The sequence below is a fragment of the Triturus cristatus genome, chromosome 3_2 (assembly GCF_964204655.1).
Source record: "Triturus cristatus chromosome 3_2, aTriCri1.1, whole genome shotgun sequence".
NCBI lineage: Eukaryota > Metazoa > Chordata > Amphibia > Caudata > Salamandridae > Triturus > Triturus cristatus.
In genome coordinates this window covers 603,788,917-603,813,594 of record NC_140584.1, presented here as the reverse complement: position 1 = coordinate 603,813,594, position 24,678 = coordinate 603,788,917, and positions in this window count along the sequence as shown.

Sequence of the window (24,678 nt, the reverse complement as noted above, 5' to 3'; positions counted from 1 at the left end):
ATTGTACCAAGTCTGTTTAAAATACCTAATCATGGCGTCTCTCCCTATATGTCCCTGTCCATGATACATCCGTGCCATGGCAGACATCATGCTATCAGGCATAACTGGTCTTCCATCTCGATAGACCCACACATGATCTTTCTCTCTTGGTGCACATCCTGCTTTTACCCACTGTTTTACTTCTTCCTCTCCTGCTTCTTCCTGCAATTGTCTTACCTCATCCCATGTTCCCACAGTGTTAGTAAACATTGGGAAACAAGAAACCAATTCTCTTTCCTTTGCCCGATTGATTGAATTCTGATTTCGTGCACAATACTGTGCCATGTCATTGGCGAATTTATTTCCAGTGGCAATGTAATCACCACTGCGACTATGAGCAGCACATTTTACCACAGCCAATTGCTTAGGCTGCTGTATTGCCTCAAGCAACTTTCCAACCACTTCAGCATTCTTAATGGGAGTCCCACTTGAGGTCAGGAAACCTCTTTGCAGCCAAATTTGACCGAAATCATGGACCACCCCGTAGCCATACTGGCTATCAGTTATCACAGTCACTCTCACACTTTTCCCAATCTTACATGCTCTGGTCAGGGCGATAAGTTCAGCTACTTGGGCCGACCTTACTCCTTTCAAATAGGATGCTTCCATCACTGCTGCAACTGTACATACTGCATATGCTGCACTTAGCACTCCATCATTTGTTCTCAAACAAGATCCATCAACAAACATGACATAATCACTTTCTGGTAAAGGGTCATCTTTTATGTCAGGCCTTGGTTTTGTACAAAAATCAAGTACATCCAAACAATCATGATCTGCTTCATCTCTTACCTTCACATGCTCTACATCAGGCAACAATGTTGAAGGATTCACATTCACGCATCCCACAAGACTCACATTTGTTGCGCCCAATATGACCTTTTCATACTTAGTCAGTCGGCTGTGCGTCATATACTGAGTACGACTCCTGGTTAAAAGAATAGCCACATCATGAGGCACAAACACTTTCACAGGGTATCCAATCACAATTCCTTCACTCTGTTCCCAACTTCGACATGTAGCAGCTACTGCTTTCAGACACCCAGGAAGGGCTACAGCTACTGGGTCCAACATAGATGAAAAATATGCAATTGGTTTCCTCAGTTTTCCATGCTTCTGCACTAGAACAGAGAGTGCACATCCATTTCTCTCACTGCAATACAACTCAAACTCCTTATCGTAGTCAGGCATACCTAATGCTGGCGCTTCACACAATCATTCTCTTAACTTCTTGAATGCTGCCAACTCTTCTTTGTTCAAATCAATCGGATCTCTCACATCACTTCTTGTCAGACGTACCAAAGGTTTTGCAATCAACGAAAAATTGCCTATCCCTTGACGACAATATCCAACCATTCCCAGAAACATTCTCACTTCTCTTTGGGTCATTGGTGGACTCATTCTTTTTATGATCCTGATTCTATCTATGGTTATTTTCCTGTGTCCTTTCTCAATGCTGTATCCCAAATATTGGACTTCTTTCTTGCAAAATTGTAATTTTGATGGTGACACTTTTAGTCCTCCATCTGCCAAATGATTCAACAAAGCTACCGTGTCTACCTCACAAGCTTCACGAGTTTTCGATGCCACAAGTAGGTCATCGATATACTGGACTAGTACTGAAATTCCAGGCATTTCTAGACTCTCCAAAGACTTTTTCAATAGCTGATTGAATATTGAGGGGCTTTCTGTATACCCCTGTGGAATTCGGCACCACGCCAAAATACGCTTGCCGAAACGAAATGCAAAAATGTGTTAACTGTCATGGTGCAAAGGGATGGAAAAGAAAGCATGGCATAAATCAATCACTGTGTACCACTCTGCGTCATGAGGGATCTGATATAAAATCACAGATGGATTCGGTACAATGGGACAACATGGTACAACAATTTTTTTTTATCTTTCCTAGATCTTGCACTATTCTGAACTTTCCACTAGGCTTTTTCAGTCCCATTATCGGTGAATTACATGGGCTACTCATTATTTCTCTCAAAATTTCTTGTTTTATCATTTTCTCAATCACAGGAGTAACTCCTTCAATTATTTCAGGGGACAATTTATATTGTGGGACATTTGGATAACATACTCCTTCTTTTACAGTTATCTTTACTGGATCTACATTCCTCATCAATCCTACATCTTCTCCTGTGAAGTCCCAAACTGTTGCTTTTACTGATTGTTTCAATTCTTTTGGTAGCTCGTCAGGGTTGAATACAGCATATGTTCCTGTAACCTCTTTCTCTCTGTTTGCCAATGTCATTTTATACAACACATCATCATCTGGTGTTTCAAAGGCTATTCCATACGGAGTACAAAATATAGTGCAATTCATCTTGCACAATAAATCTCTACCTAACAAGTTCACAGGACTGGTATCGCACACTACGAGTCTGTGCATTTCAGAAAATTTCCCTATACTAACTTTCACTCGTTCTGTAAGGTAAGTTTTAATCTGTCTGTTGGAGAACCCAACTACTTGGATCGTTTCATCCAAGAGAGGAAGATTCTTAACATCAGCTGATCTAACAGTTGATCGAGTAGCACCAGTATCAACTAGGAAAGTAATATTTTCATTATTAACTTTTCAATCTACAAATGGGACTGTCTGGTCTACTTCTAGAGTTGCACTAAGTACGCACTCTGCTTCCTCCCTTCGGCACCGTCAATAACCTTCTTCTGAATCGCTTTCATCGCGTTGCAGCCAATACTGCGAAGCAGCGCTAGCGCGTTGCGGCTTATTTACCTGTTCTTCGTTGTAGAATCCATTCTCCTTACTATACTTCTGGGAATTTTTGTTCTGTGGAAAAGGTGGTTTTGGCACCTGATTCTGTTGTGTTACACCCTGCTGTTGTCGTTGCAGTTGACCACTCACCTCATTCTGCACCTGTGGATTCAAGGATGAATTTTCATCATTAGTACTTGGTGGATTCTTACACTCGGATTTCCAATGCGCTATCCTACCGCAATTATGACACGGAAATTTATTTTTAGCTTCCTCAATATTCCCTTTATTCTTCCCATGATTAAATCTTTGTTTTGACCCAGCTTGTTCCACTAATTGTGCTTCCTGTCTCTCTGCTACTTTTACCTGTGCCCACATTGCCTTCTCTTTTAGTTTTCGCTGCTTTGCTTCAATTTCATCACTGAAATATTTAGCATGTCTCAATACTTCGTCTATTTTCTTGGTTTGCCAATCTACCTTATGCTGTTTGATCATTTCACTAATTTCTGGATGAAGACCATATACAAACCTGTATACGAAATGACTCAAATCCTTGTCACTCAAATTTTCATCTCCAATGAATTGTTTAAAAGCTCAAATTAACCTCTCATAATAGGCATGCACTGATTCTTTGCTTTCTTGATGTGTTCTGTCAATTTTCACCCAATCTGTCTCTTTAGGGGGTACTTTGTTCTTCAAGAATGCCATAACCTGTTTGTATTTCTTCATTACCTCAGGGTCTGGAGCTCCTGTCTTAGGATCCCTTGGGTATTCCTGTGTTGGCCAATCTATTACTATTTTACATTCTGTCCATAGATCTGCTAGTACAATTATGTCAAACAGGCTATTCAGATCAATCCACAATACTTTTGATAATTTCACAAATCTGTCCACCTGTCTATACCATTCGACGGGCTTTTCACGCAGTCGAGGGAAGTCATTCGTAAATGACAAAATATCCTGTCTAGTCCATGGGACATGCACATATCCTCCTCCTAGAATCTCTCTCATAGGGTATTCTGTCACAGCCTTCACTTTTTCTCTCATAGGATAGGCTGAAAAAGTTTTGTCTGGAACTTCGTCTCGCTTACGATACCATCTGCTCTTCCATTTGTCCACATCTCCCCATTTTCTCAACAAAATAATTATATCCTTAATTTGACCTATTCGTCCTGTGGTATTCATGTTTTCAATTTCTTTTTCGGTGAAATCTACTCGATAGGGTTTCTGTAAGGCTTTTACCTTTTCAATATCAATACCCATCTCATTTGCCACTTCCTCTAATCTTTCATGAAGACTTTTCGCTCTCCATGTTACGCTTTTGCACCGAAATAACAACTCCTCATCTTGGTAGGTTTTTAATTTCTCTGTCGGAATAGTTCCTACTATTAGTTCGTAATTTAGCTACATCTATTGACTGAGCTTCCTTGTCTTTCTTTTGCAAGCTTCTCAACCATTCACTCAACTCCTCTGTTGATGGTCCTACTGGCTTCTCTACATTTCCTTGTCCAAAATCTTTTTGTGTTTCTGACATAGTCTTTATCATTGTCATACGTTTCTCTGCACAGTTCTGACCTACAAACGGGTTGTTTGAAAAATTTGGTTCAATCATACTCATAGTCTGTCTCCATGGATTCTCACTCTGACTTATTCTTGGTTGTTCAACCAGTTTATTACTTTTATAAGGGACTGTCAAACAATGTTCGCTGTCTTTCTGTTTGTCAAAAATAGGCATTACTGGACCTATCGTTACTGGTACAGTTACCGCTTCCAGATTCTTAGTCAATTCTCTTATTTTCCCTGTTAATTCTAGGGTTGTTTTAGCTAATTCTGCTGAATTTTGTCCATCCAATTTTCCTCCAGACTTTTTTTCTATCTCTCTAATAGGATTGATTCTTACCAAATCTTGGAACTCTGTTTCCGATTTTATGATTCGTACTGTTTCTTTCATTGGGGCACTTGGAGTTAATATTTCTGGTTCTGGTCGGTATGCTGGTGGATTCTTATAGAACATATCATCAAGAACATCATCCTCGGACTCATTCACTCCATACCCTTTCGTCTCCACATTATGCCTCTTTTTTACACACTTTCGTCCTTCATTCTCTCCTGCAGCTCTTACGGGGAACAAACCCTCAGTCATACTCGCATTCCGCCACCTTTTCATTTGATCATCATGCGTCTCATGTCCGTACTATCTGCCAAACAAGTACCTATATCCTCTACCATTTCTATGTCTTTCTCTGTCATGCATTTCGTCTTCCCATTCCGTCAAAGCCTCGAATTGAGTCGGTCTAGGTCTCGGTTCTAAATTCATCATTTTCTCTCTCAAATTTCTCAAAACAGCCAAATTAAATGAACCATGTTCTGGAAAAGCTAACACTCCGTCCTTCTCAGTGTATTTAACCCAGTTGTCTAACCAAATACAGGTATGATACCCATATTTCACAATCCTTAAGGATGCAGGGGTTTTCGGTGGAGGAAGGAACTGTCCTTTCCTAGTTACAATCGGTTTGTCCTTCTTAAACCACTTCTTAATTTTACCAAACCATGACTTTTTCTCCTTTTCTGATGGATCGTAATACATTTTCCTTTCTTTCATGTCTCACTAGTTTCTCCTTACGACTGTACCACTACTCTGTCCAATCGCAGCGCGACTCTCACTAACGCACCAATCCGGAGCATCTACGTCACTGTCACAATTCTCAAATCCTAGCGCGACTCACACTAACGCACCAATAGGGAGCGTTTTACGTCACTCTGTATTTCTCCACTCCTAGCGCGGATCACACTAACTCACCAATCCGGAGCGTTTTAAGTTTCTGACCGACTGTCCAATCCCAGCACGGTCGTTCTGACGTCAGCAGCCGCTGCGGCTGCTCCTGCTCCTGTCTACCCCTCCTTTACAAAATCCGCTGTAAGTTTTTGTTTCAATTGCTACAATTCTGTTAGTAACAACATCAAAACTTCTCCATTGTCCGCTTCGCTAACCAAAGAATAGCAATGGACCTTTCTCACGAGAATTCCGTCTTTCCCGAGAGCAGCGCTTACCTCTGCCCTACTACGGAATCGCTACTTCCGTTGATAAAGTAGCACATCCCTCTACTTCACCCTTCTAACAAGCATCAGCTAACCGTTTCTCTAGTATTTAAGACACATAGTTGGAGACCCAATGCTCCTGAGAAATAAACCCAGAGTTTCACAATTAATCTGAATGCTATTTCGTTCACGCACTTTCACACAAGAAAATGTAGTACATTCACACAGAATCCTGTCTTTCCCGAGAACAGCGAACAGTCTGTCCTACTACAGAATTATAACATACGTTAACAAAGCAGCGCTTCCCTCTGCTTTGTCCTTCTAGCAAGCTCAGAGAATACCTATTACCTTTCCAGTGATAAGCGTTAACAGAATGCCATTTGGATCCCTGGTACCTAAGACCAGAATTTCACAGGTAACCTTCGCTATCATACACACTTCTCTCACACAGAAATTGTCTTTAATGGCAACACACGGCGATGTCACCGAATCGAACCCAGACAATGCGTCGTGCAACTTCAATCGTTACACGTTTTCCCTGTGTACCTACAGGGCAAAAACAATTCCGTCTTTCCCGAGAGCAGCGCTTACCTCTGCTCTACTACGGAACCGTTACAAACTTCTGACTTCCTACATCCCAGAAGCAGTGCAAACAACATATAACTCGACGCGACTCAACATAGAGTGTTAGTACATAAATCAATATCAATAACCAATAATGAATAAGCTATTTACAAGCAATAATCACCAAACCAAAACAATAAAACCATTGTCTTGCTACCAGAAAACTGATGCAGCGTGGAACGTCAAATTCCCCCTTCGGCACAGACCAACTACCTCGGCATCCAATTCACTCAAATACATCTTGGTGGGGCCCATAACACCAATATACTTACACTCCGTTGATCTGTTTTCTGAGGGAGGAATACGCTTTCCAACGCTGACATGAGAGGAATACCTTTACCTTACCCTTAAACACATTGCCCTCAGACTCCTAAGATATCCCTCTCATAAGGAGATGGAACATTTAGTTGTTATTTTAATGAATAATGCTCGTCTTTCTATACATCACTTCTTTAACACATTTCTCTTATTCAAATAATCGACACAACACATTTGTCAATTAATCAAATATTCTTTATCTAAATTATATAGCAAGAAAATTAGAAATCATCATCATCATTCCAGAGCATCATATTTACCTATAATGGCTAAAGTCGTCCTCTAAGTCAATCAGTCAAAGAAGAATTTATTCAGCAAAGTTAGGCCGCAATTCAGTCTTTCAAAGATTCAGGATAACAGCTGTCCAGCAGTGTCACCGTCCTCTCCGTCAGCATAACGTCAGGAAATTGAGTTCGTCAAAGAAGAGCAAGCGCATCAGCGTATCGTCTCGTAGCGTTAGCTATCCTAATTCCCTACCTACTTTTATAATGAAAATAATATCAAAAAGTATCAAGATCGGGATTTAGAGAGTCTGGATTGGTCAACTTGGGGTCGCGAGGTGAAGTTCTCACATAGTCCGCAATATGAAGTCATCGCACTTGCTGGTTCCGGTTTTTAAATCAAGCATTGTCTTTCGTCTTGGATGGGTTCCCGGAGCGTCCTTGGAGGGTACATGTTCTCCCGGGGTCAGGTCCAGGCCACTGTTGCTGGCGGTGACGCCTGCGCACTTCACCCAGAACCTCGTGTTGTCAGGGCAGTCACGTTTAACGTCTCGTTCAGCCATCTTGTATAGGCCGAAATGGTCAACTTAAGCAAAAGAAACACAAAAACGTAATTAAAACATAGAAATGACTAATAAAATTGTATCCCCTTGCTAATACCCATATGTGTTTGAATTTATCTAGCAAAAGCAACACTCAGAGCGGTTTATACTCACTGAATAAAGCACAAATCACAAATACATCACCAAAGCAACATATAACATGCAATATTCTAATTTCCTACTATTAATATGCGTACACAAGTTAATTCACAATTAATATAGCCATGCAAAGTTCAATTCCCACATGTAATTCTTTTGTTAATATAGTTGGTGAGTTATCACTTCAAACAAATTAATAATATTACAATTAATTGATTATTCGGATTAATATAAACATGCAGAATGGGGGGGTATACAACATTTTGTACTACCCGCTCCAGTGCGCGTTTGACACCGTGAACCACACGGTGTTGGTGCAGCGGTTGAGGGATGTGGGGGTGGAGGCCACTGCCCTGGCCCTCCTATCCTCCTTCTTGGAGGCAAGAGAGCAGAGGTTGCGATGATTATCGCAAGTCCTTGCTAATATGGCCCCATGTCTTTTAGAGCTTGGACATGAGGTGGCCCCTACCAGAGAGCAAGAGGGTTTGTGCTTAAACTGCACTTTCTTCTACAAGTTTTCCAAAACATCGTTTGCGGAATGATGCTTAAATATCTGTTGGAGGTGCAAGTTTTTTAAGTCCTTTTAGTTTGATGCAACATGCCTATTGTGTTTGGAATGCGTCATTTGTCATAGATTCGCACATAAAGTAGAACCCTGCATTCTTACGTCTTACTAGGTCATCCAACCAACTTGTAATAAATGAAAACATATGCCATTCATTGTGCTACAATTCGTTGAGGATCCCTAAAAGTTGTATTACATTCTGGTATGCTGCAAACAGTGGGGCATATTATCAAGCCAGGCGATAAAATTATCCCCGCTTTAGCGGCAGAAAACTGCCGCTAAAACGGAGATAATGGGCTTGATAATATGCTCTATGGAATTCCAATTGAAGTGCATGTTAGATGTGAAGGACTAGTGTGCATCAAAATGCGTATTTGCCACAAGTAGCCCAGATAGAAATGTATCCGCCCCCCGCTTGACATATTACCCCCTAGTTTCAGTCTAGTTGCACCCCTATCTGGCAGCATCATCGGTGCCACACAAGAGGCTGCACTGGCACACGTGGCAACATCGCTAATGTGAGAGTCCATCTCTGCTCTCCTGCTTAGCATACTGTCCTCGTTTTTATTGTTTATTCTATTATTGCATAACGTTGGAGAGCCAGAGCTGACCTCTCTGGGATGTCGTGAGCCTCTGCCTGGTTCCAAGCTTTGTGCCTCAAAGTCCACTTGCGCTTGGATACCCTCTGTAAACTGTGGCTTTACAGAACGAAATACCGGATTGGCACAGATGAATTGTGGTTCTAATGGCTTGTGCACACTGGAACCCTTCTGAAACTCATCTCAATGCAGACCCCTGGCCCACAGAGTCGGACTTCTCAGGTAACCCTGCTGCCTATTCAATTCTGTATCAAACCCAGAGATCAAGGAACAGGGAGTGAGGCTTGAGACTTTCGCTCCGCTTCTGGAAACATGGATGTGGACCATAGCCACGGTGGCGAAGGCCTTGAAATAATCTATTGTACCATCTTGGACTTTTTTAGCACCACAGGGTCCCCACTACTGACATCGACTAAAGGGGCTGGGATCACGTTCTCTCATGGCGCCCCACCATGCCTGCCCTAACTAGCGGAGGAGTAGCTCAAACACTACTGGTGATTTGAAATGACTAAATGGTGACTAGTTTTAGCCAAGTCAACCAGGGCTGACTGAAACCAGGCTGCAGCTTCTGCTAGCTAACAGTACTCTTTGGGTTCTGGTATAGCGTGCTACTCGCCGAAAAGCGATTCGACACCTCATCAGGGGTAGCAAGCGCTATATAAATGCAAACCCTTCCCTTTTCTATCCCTCATCTACCCTTTTTCAATCCAGTTAACATACTCAGCTGCCCATTGCTCAAATTAATTTCATATTTCCCTATACGAATTCACCACTAATCCTTTTTGGGTTCCGGAGTAGCGTGCTACTCGCCAAAAAGCACTTTAATGCCTCGTCACGAGTAGTAAGCGCTATACAAATGCAATTACAATTACTACACTCTCAGATGATTCACTGCAAGCCAAAACTCTACCATGTGTTTCCAGACGCCAACTCCTATCTTAAACATAACAACTCATGACCTCCGCATACACGGTGTGTAAAATATCCCTTTTTTTTACTGCAGGAGGGACAATTGTCCAGTGCAATACTTCTGAAATTCAATGCTGGATTTTCATCTTGCAAAGCCAGGAAATAAATACTACTAAGGTATGTAACCTTAAAAGCTGACCCTGCTGGCCAAGATGTTCAAAGTTCTAATTAACAACAGTTAAATCCTAATTCCTTTTTTTTGCAGCTTTATATAGCGCATAACTCGACCCGAATGTATTGGAGCTCTTCACATGAGTAGCAGTTACGTTACACAAGGACACATTATTTTTTTTTTTTGTAGGCACAAGGAGATTAAGGGGAACAAGTATCAAACCATTTTGCGATCGCAAATACAGAAAATCGCAAAATTCGTCCGTGTGCGATCGCAAAATGGTCTTTTGAGATGCATGTCCCTTTTTCGCAATTAAGGAAATCGTAATAAATGTAAATCAGTATTTGTAAAGCGCAAACTACTCACCCTTAGAGGTCTCAAGGCACTGGGGGCCATCATGGAAATTAAGTGAGCTATTTCCCAAAGTCACATGGTGCTGAGCTGCTGCTGGAGCTGGGGATTGAACTGTGAACCTTGTGCTCTGATGTCAGCTGCCCTGGCCAGCTGCCCTGGCCGCTGCACCACACCTCTCCACTTTTCATCGCAATTTTTTGCGATTCCCTTTATTGCAAATGCAGTTAGGGAATCGCAAATTGCAATCCCCTAAATGCATTTTGCAATCACAATTTGCCTTTTTGCAATTTAGAATCGCAAATCACCATCAACCTCAAGTTGATGGGAATTTGCAATTCCTTTATAAAATGCAAATAAATGCATTTTTCGAAGTGCATTATGGTGCACACACATTCGCACCACAAGTACATACCGACCTTTTTTTGGGGTGTGCATCAGGGTGGCCTTTTGGCCCCCTTGGACACTTCAAATTGCATGCGCAATTTGCGAGTACTTATTTGGTACTCTCAAATTGCGCATGCAATCTTATTCATTCCCATGGGCCTAGAGGCCCATAGGAATGAATGGGAAGCGCAATATGCGAGTTGCAATTAAGGAATCTGTAGGAATCACAATATTTTTCGCGATTCCTACATCCAAAAGGAATTACGATTCCTTAAAAATCACAATTTAGGAATTGCAATTCCTTACTTCGATGCATGTGGCCCTAAGTGATTTACTCAGAATCACAGGTTGTGGGGTCGACCCTGAGGCTCGAACTTTGGTTTCCCAGCACCAAAGTCGGCAGTCTAGCCATGGGACCACATCCTCTCTTTCACTCCGCCAAATCTTCAAACCGCTGACACTGTCTGGATTTAACTACCCATGAACATTCAGGAAAGTAAATCTGTGCGAGTGACCTGTTACTTATGTCGAGATTAACGCCGGCAGCGTGCATTGAAAGATAAGCACCGCTTGAAGTGCATAGGCAGGAATACAGATGCCACACTGCGCCCTTCCTTTCAGTACCTGCTTACTTCTGAAAGGCACTGGTACTGGCCCATTACAAATATTGCTCACCTGCTGAGAAGTGGTGGTATTCGCCTGATCAAAGAAGTACAGGTACATGACTGGCCTCTGAAAGTAGTGAAGATTTAAGTAATGCAACAAGAATTATGTGGTTTTGCAGCCACACTGTTTATGGATTTGTTGTTGTTGCCACATCTGCTGCATTATCTGCAGGTTTGAACTAAAATAAAGTTGTCTGCTCAACGGAAGAAAAGTTGTAAAAAAAGAATGCGTCAACACGGGTTGATTAGCAGGGGAAGGCCCTTCACAAAGGTTGACTGGTCAATGGTTTATTGCTTATTGCTGAATTTTGGTGCCAGACTGGTACTGGTGATGTGAAACCTTTGCCCAGATAGTGTTTACATGTCTAAAAATGTCAAAGTATGAAGGTGATACTATCGCAAAATGTGTGGCATTATCCCGCACAATTTTCCTTTTCTTGCCGATTAATTTGGTAAACCCCACCCTATAAAATGGTTCTCCCCTGCCACGTAATTCCAGTGGCCCGGGATATAAGAACGGATCTAGACAGAGACAATAGTCAGTTTCTATATCTCTGGAGGGGCTGGGCTCTGGAGGGGGCTCTGTAATAGGCAGAGCTGTGCTGTGGTGATGGGCATCTTGACGCCTTTGATGGGCAGCTGGTTCCGCGGGTCTCTACCCCCAGCTTAGCGGGGTGCTGGTTTGCAGCCCGACCACGCAGGGCTAAATTAGACAGGCAGAGGGATAGCAACGAATTATCTGGCAAACTGGGATGGATTGAACCCCAAAGTGGCTTCCTACGGGGTAGTATCTAGGCAGCCTGGGCTCCAGGCTTTGCGCAGACATGACTGTGGTTTAGACAAAGGCGGAAGCGACAGTGTTATGACAGGGCTTCACGGCTCTCGCGTACGAGGGTTCCAAGTCAGAAGCGGCCTCAAAAATAGCACTGTTGCTATTGGAGATGAGCTCCAAAAACCCTTGCACCGGAGCTGCAGCGCAGCGAGATATTTCAGCACTGAAGCCGAACGGTGAACGGAAGGCTTCACTTTCAAAACCTCCTAACCAGAGAGATGTCTTCGGTGCATGCGCGCTCGGAAGCCTGCAGGCATACGTTTTAACCCAGCAGCACCAACTCAGCCACTCATTCACCCAAGGTCGCTGGAACGAGCGCCATTGGTTTGAACAATAAAAAACGCCTATTACTTAAGAAGGAAGAGATAAATCAGTTTGCGGGGCGTGCCTAATAATGTTGAAATTAAAGTGGTAAATCAACATGCTATTCAAATGATTCATTCAGTCGAAGTGGGGAAATGGAGAAGGCGCGGGCTGACTAGGGCACACCGCCAGTCGCACCAGTCCCCGGCCTACTCCCGAGTGACGCGGCTCTCCTCCTTCCCCCCCCCCTCCCCCCCCCATCAGCCAATAGGTGTCAGTTTTGTTTATGCGCCGGAAGCACTCCAGTGCTTCCGGCGCAGAAATGTCTTGCTAGCGTCCAGGCTGACCGGTCTCAGCCGGTCGGCCTGGGCGCCCTCATTAAAAGAGGCGGTGGGGAGCAGAACAGTCTCTTGTTCTTACTCCCCACAGATAGGATCCCCGGGCCGGCTGCGGGCCCGTAACGTTTCTTTTCTTTTTTGCCCACCCACCATCCCCTAAGACAGGTATTGTTTGAAGGTTGTTTTTTTCCGGTTTGGGTATTGTGTCTGATTATTTTGCCCCCTTTTTTCCAAAGTATTGGCAGGGAACAAAAGCAATGGTATCAGCGTTTCTGTAGTAAAGTATAAATAAAGAACAACTTCGAATTTCTCTTTTTATTAGATATTGTCATATTTTAGAGTGTCTCTGGTCAGGCGGTAAGGTCATGGTGGGTAAGCATAGTCTTCGGGCCTCAACGGTCAGCACCATATAACTCCAGGGGGTAGTGGCAGCCGGTAGGTAGGCTGTCAGGGTGCGGGGGCTGGGGGAGTCATCCTTTCCAGTGGGCCTGGGGCCAACCCCGCACGCGCATGCGCATTAAGGCGCCACTATGAAGAAGTGTGCAGCCCCCACGTAATGGAATGTAAGGCACAGGGCGTAGGGGGGCCCGGGGGAAAGTATCCATCCGATAAGCTGTAACCCCCTGCGCAACCTTATTAGTACATGGGGACCGGGGGAGCTGCCAGTCATTGACTTTGCCGTAGGCTCTAGAGGGGACAAGCAGAAAGTAAATAAAATGTAATGATAGATTTACGGCAGGAGTGTCTTGTGTATTAGACTGTGTTAAGGTTAGCCGTGGAATATCTGACTGTCAAAATGTATCTGTAAATGTATCTGTACTTTCTGCCTAAAGTTTCTGTATATAATGTTTTTTGAATTTGTTTTGTTAAATGTTAATAAATACGGCCGGGGGTTTACTCCCCCCTAATCCAAAAAAGTAAAACTATCTGTGTGGTCTCACAAGTGTTACACTGAGGGTGAGGGAAATGTTAACCATAATCACAGGGTCGGTCGTTTTACATGGGTAAGTACCAGACTATATAGATGTTTCCATCAATATCATTAAGTTACATTTGATATTTCCTATCAGGGACAGGCCTGTGCTTTTACTGTTGGTTGTGCACAGCAAACATTTGCTATGATATGCTCTGGTTTTCTGACAAAGCAATTGGTGTCATACTAATATAATAATAATAATCCACATTTGTAAAGCGCGAACAATCACCCGTAAGGGTCGCTAGGTGCTGGGAGCCCTCAGGAAGATTAAGCAATCTATTGCCCAGAGTCACCTGGTGCTGGGCTAATCTGCCACCGGCGCTGGGAATGCGAACCGTGATCCCCAGATTACAGAGTCAGGCGCCCTGGCCGTGGCGCCACACATCTTCCCTAAGGATATCAATAACCAGACTTCCTGTCCACCGATCTTTGTTGTGCTTCCTCTACAAGTTCTGCAATACCGCAGACTATCTAAAAGGAGCCAGCCTCTCTCTCTGATCCGAGAAGTGGGGTAGGGCTTTCTATTTAGAGTTTGGATGGTGGAATACCCCTCACACATGTGGTGGATATTCCGTCCACTGTACTACAAGTGCATTATAGCCAAGGCCGTTGGAATTATGTGATTGGGCAGCTGCAGCGATTTTTTATATAATTATAGGTTTGCCACATAATCCATCATCTGCTGCATAATCTGCGGAATTAAAAAAAAATGTCTTTCTAGCTCAAACGATTCAAAAGTTAAAAACAATGCAATGACACGTGTTGCTGCGCACTTGAAGGCCCTTCACACAGCTGGACTGGTCATGTTTCTGTTGCTTATTGCTATATTTGGATGTTAAACTTGTACTAATGATGAGCAACCAATACGCAGAAAGTGTTACCAACTTTAAAAATTATGAAATAATGAAGTAATACTATTGCAAAATGTTCTGCATTATGCTGAATAATTTGCCTTTTCTTGCCGCATAATTTACTCAACCTTGTCACATAATCCCAGTGCCACTGATTATAGCCTATGGCCCTTGTAATACGGCAGTCAGGACATCCATCAAGTTTGTGGCAGCGTATCCCATCCCCAAACTCTAAATAAGGCCCATAATGTTTCAGTTCCTCTGGGCACTGGAGGCCAGGCAGCAGCCAAGCTGTACCTTACACCTGATGCCTAGATCACCTTGGGCTGGTGTAAAGGTCAGAAAGCCGTTTTGGGGTGACCTAATTGCTGTGTGTAGGAGAGTAGGGTCTGCTATCCCACCGCTGCCACCAATGTGAGAAGTTGGCCTGGTATATGATGTTCACTAGTTAAAGTGACCACCTTGTACCATGCCAAGCAACCCTTATGGTGTGGTTGTAAGTCAACCTTTTCGGACTAGCTGCCCTAGTGGTAGCGTAGGCTAAGCAGTCTTTGAGGCTAAACTCGTTAAAGCGTGTTAAGTAGGCTGTTTTACCAAATGTAACCCCCCTTTATACCAATGAAAGGACACCACACAGATATATACTCAAAATATATATGTATTTATTTCTCAAAGTATCCCCTAGACTCTTTATGAGCACAGGAGCACAAATCGTTAAACAAGACAACGTTGCACTTTATATGGATGGGCCCTGGTGGCCACTCAAACCATATACTAAAATAGTGGTATAAGTACCACGAACAGGAAAGGGAAAAGGCCTAGGGCCTCTAGAATCGCTGGGCCTACAAGGAGCTAACTTCAGTTAGTGACCAGGAGGTCCACGGTTCGCGTGTGCAGTGAGGAAAGTTACACGCGGGCTCCCATAGGTTTTCAATGGGTGCGTAAAAGTTAAAAAGTTACTGCAGAAAGGATCTTCTGGATGGACTACGATCTCAAGATTCAAAACACAGACACTAGAGATGTTTCTCTACACTTGGGCACCGGAGTGCCAGCTTTACCTCACCCACAGGAAGCGGGTGCATAGGTCTCGAAGTGCGTCGGGTTTCTTCTATCGATTCAATGGAGCCTGATGACAAAGATGCTGCAGGCGGTCGGTCCAGAAGAGCTGCGTTGGATCCAAGGGTGGATCGGAGTTGTAGAAGACCTGAAAGCAGAGGGGACAGTGTTCACAGTCACTAGCCAGTGACCGGCGTGGCACCAGGTAGGTACCAGGCGATGTCGGGTGCAAACAGGTGGTTAAGTGTAGCTTGTCTCCGCAGCCACGTGGTCCCTGAAGGTTGACGATGTCCAGGAGTCAAGTCACGAGCTGTCCCACGCAGGCTCTCGCTGTCGGCGGTGTCGGCGACTCGAAAGAGGCAAACAAGCCTTGGCAAAGGCAGGAGTCGTGGAAGTTCAAGAAAGCTGATTGTTCTGACCAGCAAGGTCAGAGGGGCTGCTATTTTGGAGAGCAGCTAGGGCCAGTCTGGAGCACCCAGACTAGTGTCGTTGTTTTTAAAATAGGTCGCCAAAATGGCCACTAGCCAACGGGCCAGGGACCGGGCAGGCGCGTCGAGATGCAAAGTGCAGAGGGGCCGCACGCAGATCGTGGAGATGCTGGAGGGCTCACCTTTGGTTCAGATGCTGCTCGGTGGTTGGGCTTCTCAGGACCCAAAGCACAACTTGGAGGGAGCCTCTGTCGTTGCGCTTGCAGCTTGTCGTCGGTGCCTCCACGGGTTCCTTCTTCTCAGGGACTGTGGATCGGGCGGTGAGAGGTCTGGAGGTCCAGGTCTTGTCGGGCTCTGGGCTCGGGCTCCGGCAGGAGGCGGCAGCAAAGCAGACTTTGGATAGCTGGTTGGTGCTTGCGTTAGCAAGATGGTCACTCCCTGACCATAGGGGAGATTTCCTTCAGTCCTCTGTGCAGCAGAGCGTCGAAGTTCCCGTCTTCTTCTTGTGGTTAAGTTGATTCCAGGATGTCTGAAGTCTTAGGACACAGCTCCTACCTTTAAGCGGATTCTAGGGGCCGGACTACCTGCTAGGTCCCTCCCTAAGGGTGGGACCAGGAAGGGGGGTGGTTACACCCCCAATCCTTTGTCTAGCTCGCCCCAGGTCCGGGGCTGGTGTGCCCCATGACCGGTTTGAACTGGCATATGCACTGAGGCTCCTTGTGAGCCTCAGGCATGTCTGATTCCTTTCAAGCCCTACCTGACCAATACACAAAATCCTGTCTGGGGTGGTGCTCGCACCTCCCCTGGCAGGAAACCCTTTGTCCACGTCTCCCAAGCTGGAAGGACTCCCAGCAGCAGGAGGGCAGACTTGTGTCTGTGGTGGCAGCATCCATTTTGTGGAGCTGAGGCTATGTCTGATTTTACCCGGGTTTCAGGTACTGTACATGTCGTGTCCCTCTAGAAGGGTGGAATGCTAACCCCGTCGCCAGAATTAGCGAGGGGTTAGTATTCCAATTCGTATGACACCTTACTCGACATGTTTTGATAAAGCCAAACCAAAGTTAGCATTTAACCGCGAGGTTCATAATGCACTTAAGAGTATATGGTATGACGATATCTGGAAACGGTAGAAGGAAGTTGTTCCGACCACTGCAGACAGGCTCAGCTCATGCCAGAGCACCATCTCACATGGAACCAAGCACTCTGCCTTCAGGATTGTTAAGGCCTGCCATAGGAGTGACTTATAGGTTAACATCTGTCCCATTTAAGGTTAGGTATAGGTATACTACACCTAAGTAAGAGGTGGTTACACCAACTTACCCCAGCTGAGTGATCAGCCAGTTGTGTGAAATTTGTTAGGCCAAGCCTGGGGTGGCATAATACATGCTTCAGCCCTGGGCAGGCCTTAGATGCACCAATGCCCTGGGTACCTAGTGTACACTGGTACAGGGGCTCACAGGGTGATCCACTTCCAATTGGTTATGCACCTAGGTTGCATAGTGTCAATTTAGTTAGAGAGAACAGCAGGCTGGGGGTCTGAATAGCAGGCCCACAGCCTCAATATGTCAAAAACCAGTGAAGCAAAAAGCAAAAATTTGGGGTGACCATAGGATAGCAGACCCTACTCTCCTACACAACCCCCCCCCAAACGCAGGGACATTAAACTAGCCTTGACCAGTCTCGTCTTCATGTCCTAAGTGGAAGTACCTGGAGAGACCATCTGCATTCCCATGGTCTGTACCTGGCCGGTGCTCCACTGGAAAGTCCATCCCCTGTAGGGAAATGGACCACCTAAGCAGTTTGGGGTTTTCACCCTTCATCTGATTTAGCCACAAGAGGGGCTTATGGTCGGTCTGAATCTTGAAGTGAGTGCCAAACAAGTATGGCCTCAGCTTCTTCAGGGCCCACACCACAGCAAAGGCCTCCCTCTCAATAGCTGACCAATTCTTCTCTCTGGGGGTCAACCTTCTGCTAATAAAATCAATGTGTTGGTCTTGACCATCTACATTAAGTTGTGACAGCACAGCTCCCACACCCAACTCAGAAGCATCTGTTTGGACAATAAACTCTTTGGAGTAATCAGGACTTTTCAGGATAGGTGCAGAGCACATGGCCTTCTTCAGGTCATCAAATGCCTTTTGACAGCTTACTGTCCACTGAACCTTTTTGGGCATCTTCTTGGATGTCAGATCATTAAGAGGAGTCACAATGGACCCATAGTTCTTAACAAACTTCCTGTAGTACCCAGTCAAGCCCAAGAAAGCTCGAACTTGAGTCTGGGTGGTTGGAGGGGACCAGTCCTTGATGGATTGTATCTTACTCTCCAGTGGTTGAACTTGGCCTCCACCTACAAGGTGGCCCAAATACACAACCTTACTCTGCCCTATCTGGCACTTAGTAGCCTTGATAGTGAGGCCTGCCTTTTGCAGAGCCTCAAGTACCTTCTTCAGGTGGATCAGGTGATCCTTCCAGGTGGAGCTAAAGACAGCAATGTCATCAAGATATGCTGCACAAAAGTCATCCAACCCAGTAAGGACTTGATTCACCAACCTTTGGAAGGTGGCAGGTGCATTCTTCAGACCAAAGGGCATCACCAAAAATTGATAATGCCCACCTGGGGTTGAGAATGCTGTTTTGGCCTTAGACTCCTCAGCTAATCTGATTTGCCAATAGCCAGCTGTCAAGTCAAATGTGCTCAAAACTTAGCAGAAGCTAGTTTGTCTATGAGCTCATCTGCCCTTGGAATAGGATGTGCATCTGTCCTAGTGACAGCATTGAGTCCTCTGTAATCCACACAGAACCTCATCTCTCTCTTGCCATCTTTGGTGTGAGGTTTGGGGACCAGAACCACTGGGCTAGCCCAGGGGCTCTCTGAGGGTTCAATGACACCCAGTTCCAGCATTTTGTGTACCTCAGCCTTTATACAGTCCCTGACGTGGTCAGGTTGTCTGTAAAGTTTGTTCTTCACAGGCAGACTGTCACCAGTGTCCACCACATGGGTACACCAGTCAGTTTGGCTAGGTATCAGTGAGAACATATGTTGAAATGATTGTAGAACCTGTCTACATTCAATCTGCTGATGCTCAGTGAGGTTGCCTCCAAGGGTCACTCCTTCAACTGAACCATCTTCAGGGTACTGAGACAACAGGTCTGGGAGAGGGTCACTCTCTTCCTCCTGTCCCTCATCTGTAGCCATGAGCAAGCCCATGTCTGGCCTGTCAACATATGCTTTTAACCTGTTAAAATGGAGTACCCTGTGGGGACTCCTGGGAGTTCCTAGGTCCACCAAGTAGGTGACCTCTCCCTTCTTTTCCAGGATTGTATGGGGTCCAGACCATTTGTCTTGGAGTGCTGCTGGGGCCACTGGCTCCAACACCCATACCTTCTGTCCTGGCTGAAACTCAACCAAGACAGCCTTTTGGTCATGCCAAGCTTTCTGTAAGGTCTGGCTTGCCTCAAGATTTTTGGATGCCTTCTCCATATACTCAGCCATCCTGGAGCGGAGACCAAGTACATAGTCCACTATGTCTTGTTTAGGCTTTTTGAGAGGTAACTCCCATCCTTCCTTCACTAAACACAGTGGGCCTCTCACAGGGTGCCCAAACAACAATTCAAAGGGGCTGTAGCCAACTCCTTTTTGTGGGACCTCTCTGTAAGCAAACAGAAGGCAGGGTAGAAGGATGTCCCATCTTCGCCTGAGCTTTTCAGGTAATCCTTTGATCATACCCTTTAGGGTCTTGTTGAATCTCTCAACAAGCCCATTGCATTGTGGGTCATAAGGAGTGGTGAACTTATAGTTGACACCACATTCCTTCCACATAGCTGTCAAGTATCCTGACATGAAGTTGGTACCTCTGTCAGAAACCACCTCCTTAGGAAACCCCACTCTGGAGAATACTCCCAGCAGGGCCCTGGCCACAACAGGAGCTGTCGTGGTCCTAAGGGGAATTGCCTCTGGATACCTGGTGGCATGATCCACTACCACCAGTATAAATCTGTGCCCAGATGCACTGGGAGGATCCATGGGACCCACTATATCTATTCCCACTCTTTCAAAGGGGCCCCCCACCACAGGTAGTGGTATTAGGGGGGCCTTTGTTGTGCCACCTGATTTGCCACTGGCTTGGTAGGTCACACAGGAGCGACAAAACTCCTTGGTATCTTCATTCATGTGAGGCCAGTGAAAGTGAGGGACAAGCCTGTCCCAAGTCTTGTTCTGGCCTAAGTGTCCTGCTAGAGGAATATCATGGGCCAAGGTAAGAAGGAAGCCCCTAAATTGCAGAGGTATAACCAACCTCCTGGTTGCACCAGGTTTTGGGTCTCTAGCCTCTGAATAAAGGAGCCCTTCATCCCAATACACTTTATGGGTACCTTGAGCATTCCCAGCAGCCTCAGCAGCCGCCAGCTGTCTGAGGGGTTCAAGAGATGGACAGGTTAACTGAGCCTGCCCCAAGTCAGCCCTGGAAGGTCCCCCTGTCCCCAGAAACTCAACCTGATCAGGTTCAAGCTCTTCAGGGACAGTTCCTTCAGGGTTTTCTAGATCATCTTCCTGGGAAGGCTGAGCATCACCTTGAGGCAGGGGGGAAGGCACAGCCTTTACCCTCCTGTTCTTCTTCTTGGGAGGTGCTTGGTCCATTGTTCCAGGATCCAAGACCTGTGGTTCAGTAAGGCACTTTTTGGCCTGTGACCTGGTCACAGCAAGGACATGTGGTGATATACCTAACATCTCTGCATGTGTCCTGTACTCCACTTCTGACCATAGAGAACTCTCTAGGTCATTGCCCAACAAACATTCTACTGGGAGGTCTGCACTAACCACAACCCTTTTGAGGCCAGTTACCCCTCCCCATGAGAAGTTAACAACTGCCACACTATGTGAAGTAGTGGCATTGCTGGCATTGGTCACCAGGTAATTCTCACCTGGTATGTACTGTCCAGGGTCCACAAAGCCTGGTGTCACCATAGTGACACTGGCACATGTGTCCCTGTAGGCTTGAGCCACTTTTTCATTTATTAAAGGAGTCTGTCTGTACTTGCCCAGGTTACTGGGGCTCACAGTCAGGGACAAATCCATGTCCCCATCACAGATCAAGACTGCCTGTGTCAGGGTTCTGTCTAAGTCAGAATCTCCTTCAGTTCCCATAGTGATTCCCACTACACCCTTTGTCTGGGGACCAACACTGCTAACAGTAGTACTGGGAGCAGGTGCCTTAGGGGCAACAGTGTTGGGGGCTCCACCCTTCTTACAATCACTAGTCCAGTGAGTTGTATTCTTGCAAGATTTGCACCAGGGTTTCTTTGGACCTTCTTTCTTCTTCCCTTTAGGCTGGGACCCACCCTCGTTAGTACTAGTTTGGGGCCCTGTTGAAGACTTCTGGTCTTTAGATTTCTGATCTCCACCCTTTTGGTCTGTTTTCTTCTGATCACCCCCTTGGCCCTGGTTCTGGTTCTTTTGCTTAACCCTGGTTCTGACCCATTTGTCTGCCTTCTTTCCCAATTCTTGGGGAGAGGTCAGATCTGAGTCAACCAAGTGTTGATGCAGTTGCTGGTTCTGACAGTTATTTAAAATCTGTTCTCTCATCATCAAATTGTACAATCCTGTATAATCAGATACCTTACTTCCCAGCAACCAACCCTCCAAAGCCTTAGTGGCACATTCAATGTATTCAGACCAGTCCTGAGTCTGTGTCTTCTGGGTGTCTCTGAACATTAACCTGTACTGTTCAGTGGTTAAGCCTAACCCATCAACTAGGACACTCTTCAGGGCTCTGTAGTTTCTGACATCCTCCTCTCTAACAGTGAGGAGTCTATCTCTGCCTCTTCCTTCAAAGGAGAGCCATAAGATTGCTGCCCACTGGTCTTCAGGAACCTGCTGCACTTTGCAGGCTCTCTCAAGAGCAGTCATCCATTTGTGGATGTAATCCCCACTTTTGTAGGGGGGCACAACCTTGGACAGGTTCCTATTGTCTAAGACCCTATCTTTGTCCTTAGGGACAATGCTGCCACCAGTGGGTATAGACCCACTCTCTCTAGGTTGCCTAGCCTTACTCAGTTTCTCTTCCATCAGAGCTACTTCTAGCTCCTGTCTCCTGATTCTCAACTGAGCTTCCTTCATTCTGGCCTCATGTTCCCTCCTCTGAGGGGTGGTCATCCTTCTTCTGGAGTGACCTTGAGAGCCTCTAGAGGCATGAGAAGCATTAGATTCACCTGAGTGATTCCTTTGCCTCCCAAGCCCCTGGTTAAGTCCACTAGGGAGATCCAATGGGGTGAACCCATTATCAGTCCCCAGTAGCCTTAAGTTAGCTGAGCCAGGTCTGGCACCTGGTACTGGGCTATCTCTCCTATCTGAACTGCTACTACTGTCAGATTCACACCCTTTGTCATCCCTGTCCCTATGCTGATTCTCATCATCTGTAGTCAGATTCTCAACTAAGGGGCGACTGTGGGAAAGGGGTACTTCAGTGGCATCTTCAGAAGGAGGGCCTCCTGTTCCTGTCCCTAAGGGGTCTAACTGGGAGGCTTTCTTGAGAGCTTTCTGATCTTCATCAGCTTGTAAAAGCTCTCTGAGTTCAGCAGAGGTAGGGTTCTTGGGCTGTTTAAGGCCCCTGATGTTTGCCAACTGCCTGAGCTCATTTTGGTTTAGGGTAGCAAAGATGGATGGTGCCCTCTGGGGGTCACTCTCAACAGAGATGGGTACATTGGACCCCTCTGCCCCAGCCATTGCTCTTAAGTGTGGGTGGATGTGTTGCAATCTACCTACACTTGGGTTTTCCTACTAAACCTATCTAGTAGTTGTAGTCAGGGTGTGCTACTCTCTTTGCTCTACAACAACTAAGTTCAGTAGAACTTAAGTATATCTATCTTGTTTTATATGTACCTAAAGGTACCTATGTGATCTTTCAATTGGTAACCAAGAGATTACAATGGTAAAACACAGCAAGCTCAAATCCCATCGCTACCACCAATGTGAGAAGTTGGCCTGGTATATGATGTTCACTAGTTAAAGTGACCACCTTGTACCATGCCAAGCAACCCTTATGGTGTGGTTGTAAGTCAACCTTTTCGGACTAGCCTGCGCTACCACTAGGGCAGCTAGTCCGAAAAGGTTGACTTACAACCACACCATAAGGGTTGCTTGGCATGGTACAAGGTGGTCACTTTAACTAGTGAACATCATATACCAGGCCAACTTCTCACACTGTGCTTCTGGGCACGAGCCCGTTTTAGGTCTCACCTGACCCAGCGCATGCGCTGGCCTAGCAAGACTTTTTGAGAGGGCTCCAAAAAAGTGCTACCAGGCCAACCTAGAGCTACAGTGCATGTGCGCGGTCGCGCGCGCCGCTCTTTACCGCAATTACTTTCACTTTCGTGGCCGCATGCCCGCTTCGATGTTTGATCGTGATCGCAATCACTTTCGCTGCCGCACGGCTGCTTGGCATAGCCAATAGGTCTCGCTTTTGGAACCTTATAAGTATTTAGTTATGCACCTGTTGCATGGCTAAACACTTATAAGGTCCCAAAGCCGAGACCTATCTTTGTGGACCCTGAGCCCTTCGAAGATATGGACAAATGTGGCAATTGCCCAGGACCCTCGCTTTCTAGGTAAACGTCAGTTCATAACAATCAGATTGCTTTTTAATTTGACGGCTGTGTATATCCTGGATGCGCAATCTTAACCCTTGCAGTCTTAGGCAGTAATTACAATATACAACGATGTTTCTCTCACTCTCTCTCTCTCTCTTTCTTTCTCTTTCACTTCCTTTTTCTCTCTTATTAACCTCTCTCAACCTACCTCTACATTCCCATGTAGCCACCCCCTATTTTTAATACCTTGCATCTTTCTATATTTCTCTCGCTAACACACTCCCTGTTTATCACAACCATTTTATAACTCACCCCTCTGCAGCGGTGGCTCGTCATTTTACCAGGGAGAGGCCACACACGCATACATACACACTCACTCACACCCATGCATTCACACACGCACACATAAATTCACAACACTCACTAAAAAATACACATACATTCATACATACACGCATGCATGCACCAAACATTCAGAAAAAACATGAAACTTACATTCACTGTCAGTCACGGCTGGTGTCGGGGCAAAGTGGCGGAGGAAGGGGGGTGATAGAACAAAAAAACTAATTAGTAAAAGACTTACCTGAATCCCTCTGCATCACGGCTCTTCTGGCTCCACTGCAGGCACAGGCTCCCAAACTGCCATGCAATCAAATACTGACGCTGCTCTCACACCATGAGAGGAGCGCGAGGTTTGGCCTGAGTGTCCTCGATTTGCGCTCCCAGAGAGTTTTGGAGCATTTGCCTGCTGTCTTCAACCCGGCAACGCAGCTAGGATTGGAGACAGCTTCAGTGCGCATGATAGTTTGGCCAGCCTGAAACGACTGGTCACACCGTCATGCGCACTGTTAACAGTGGCCACTCCGCCCCCTCAGTGCCTGTCATCCCCTGGCCCGCCCCCAAGACTCCATAGTAGGGGAAAAATAAAATGATAATAAACAGTTTATTATCATTTTATTTTTCAAGTTTTGCAGCTACTGCTGCTGGCATGGGCAGCC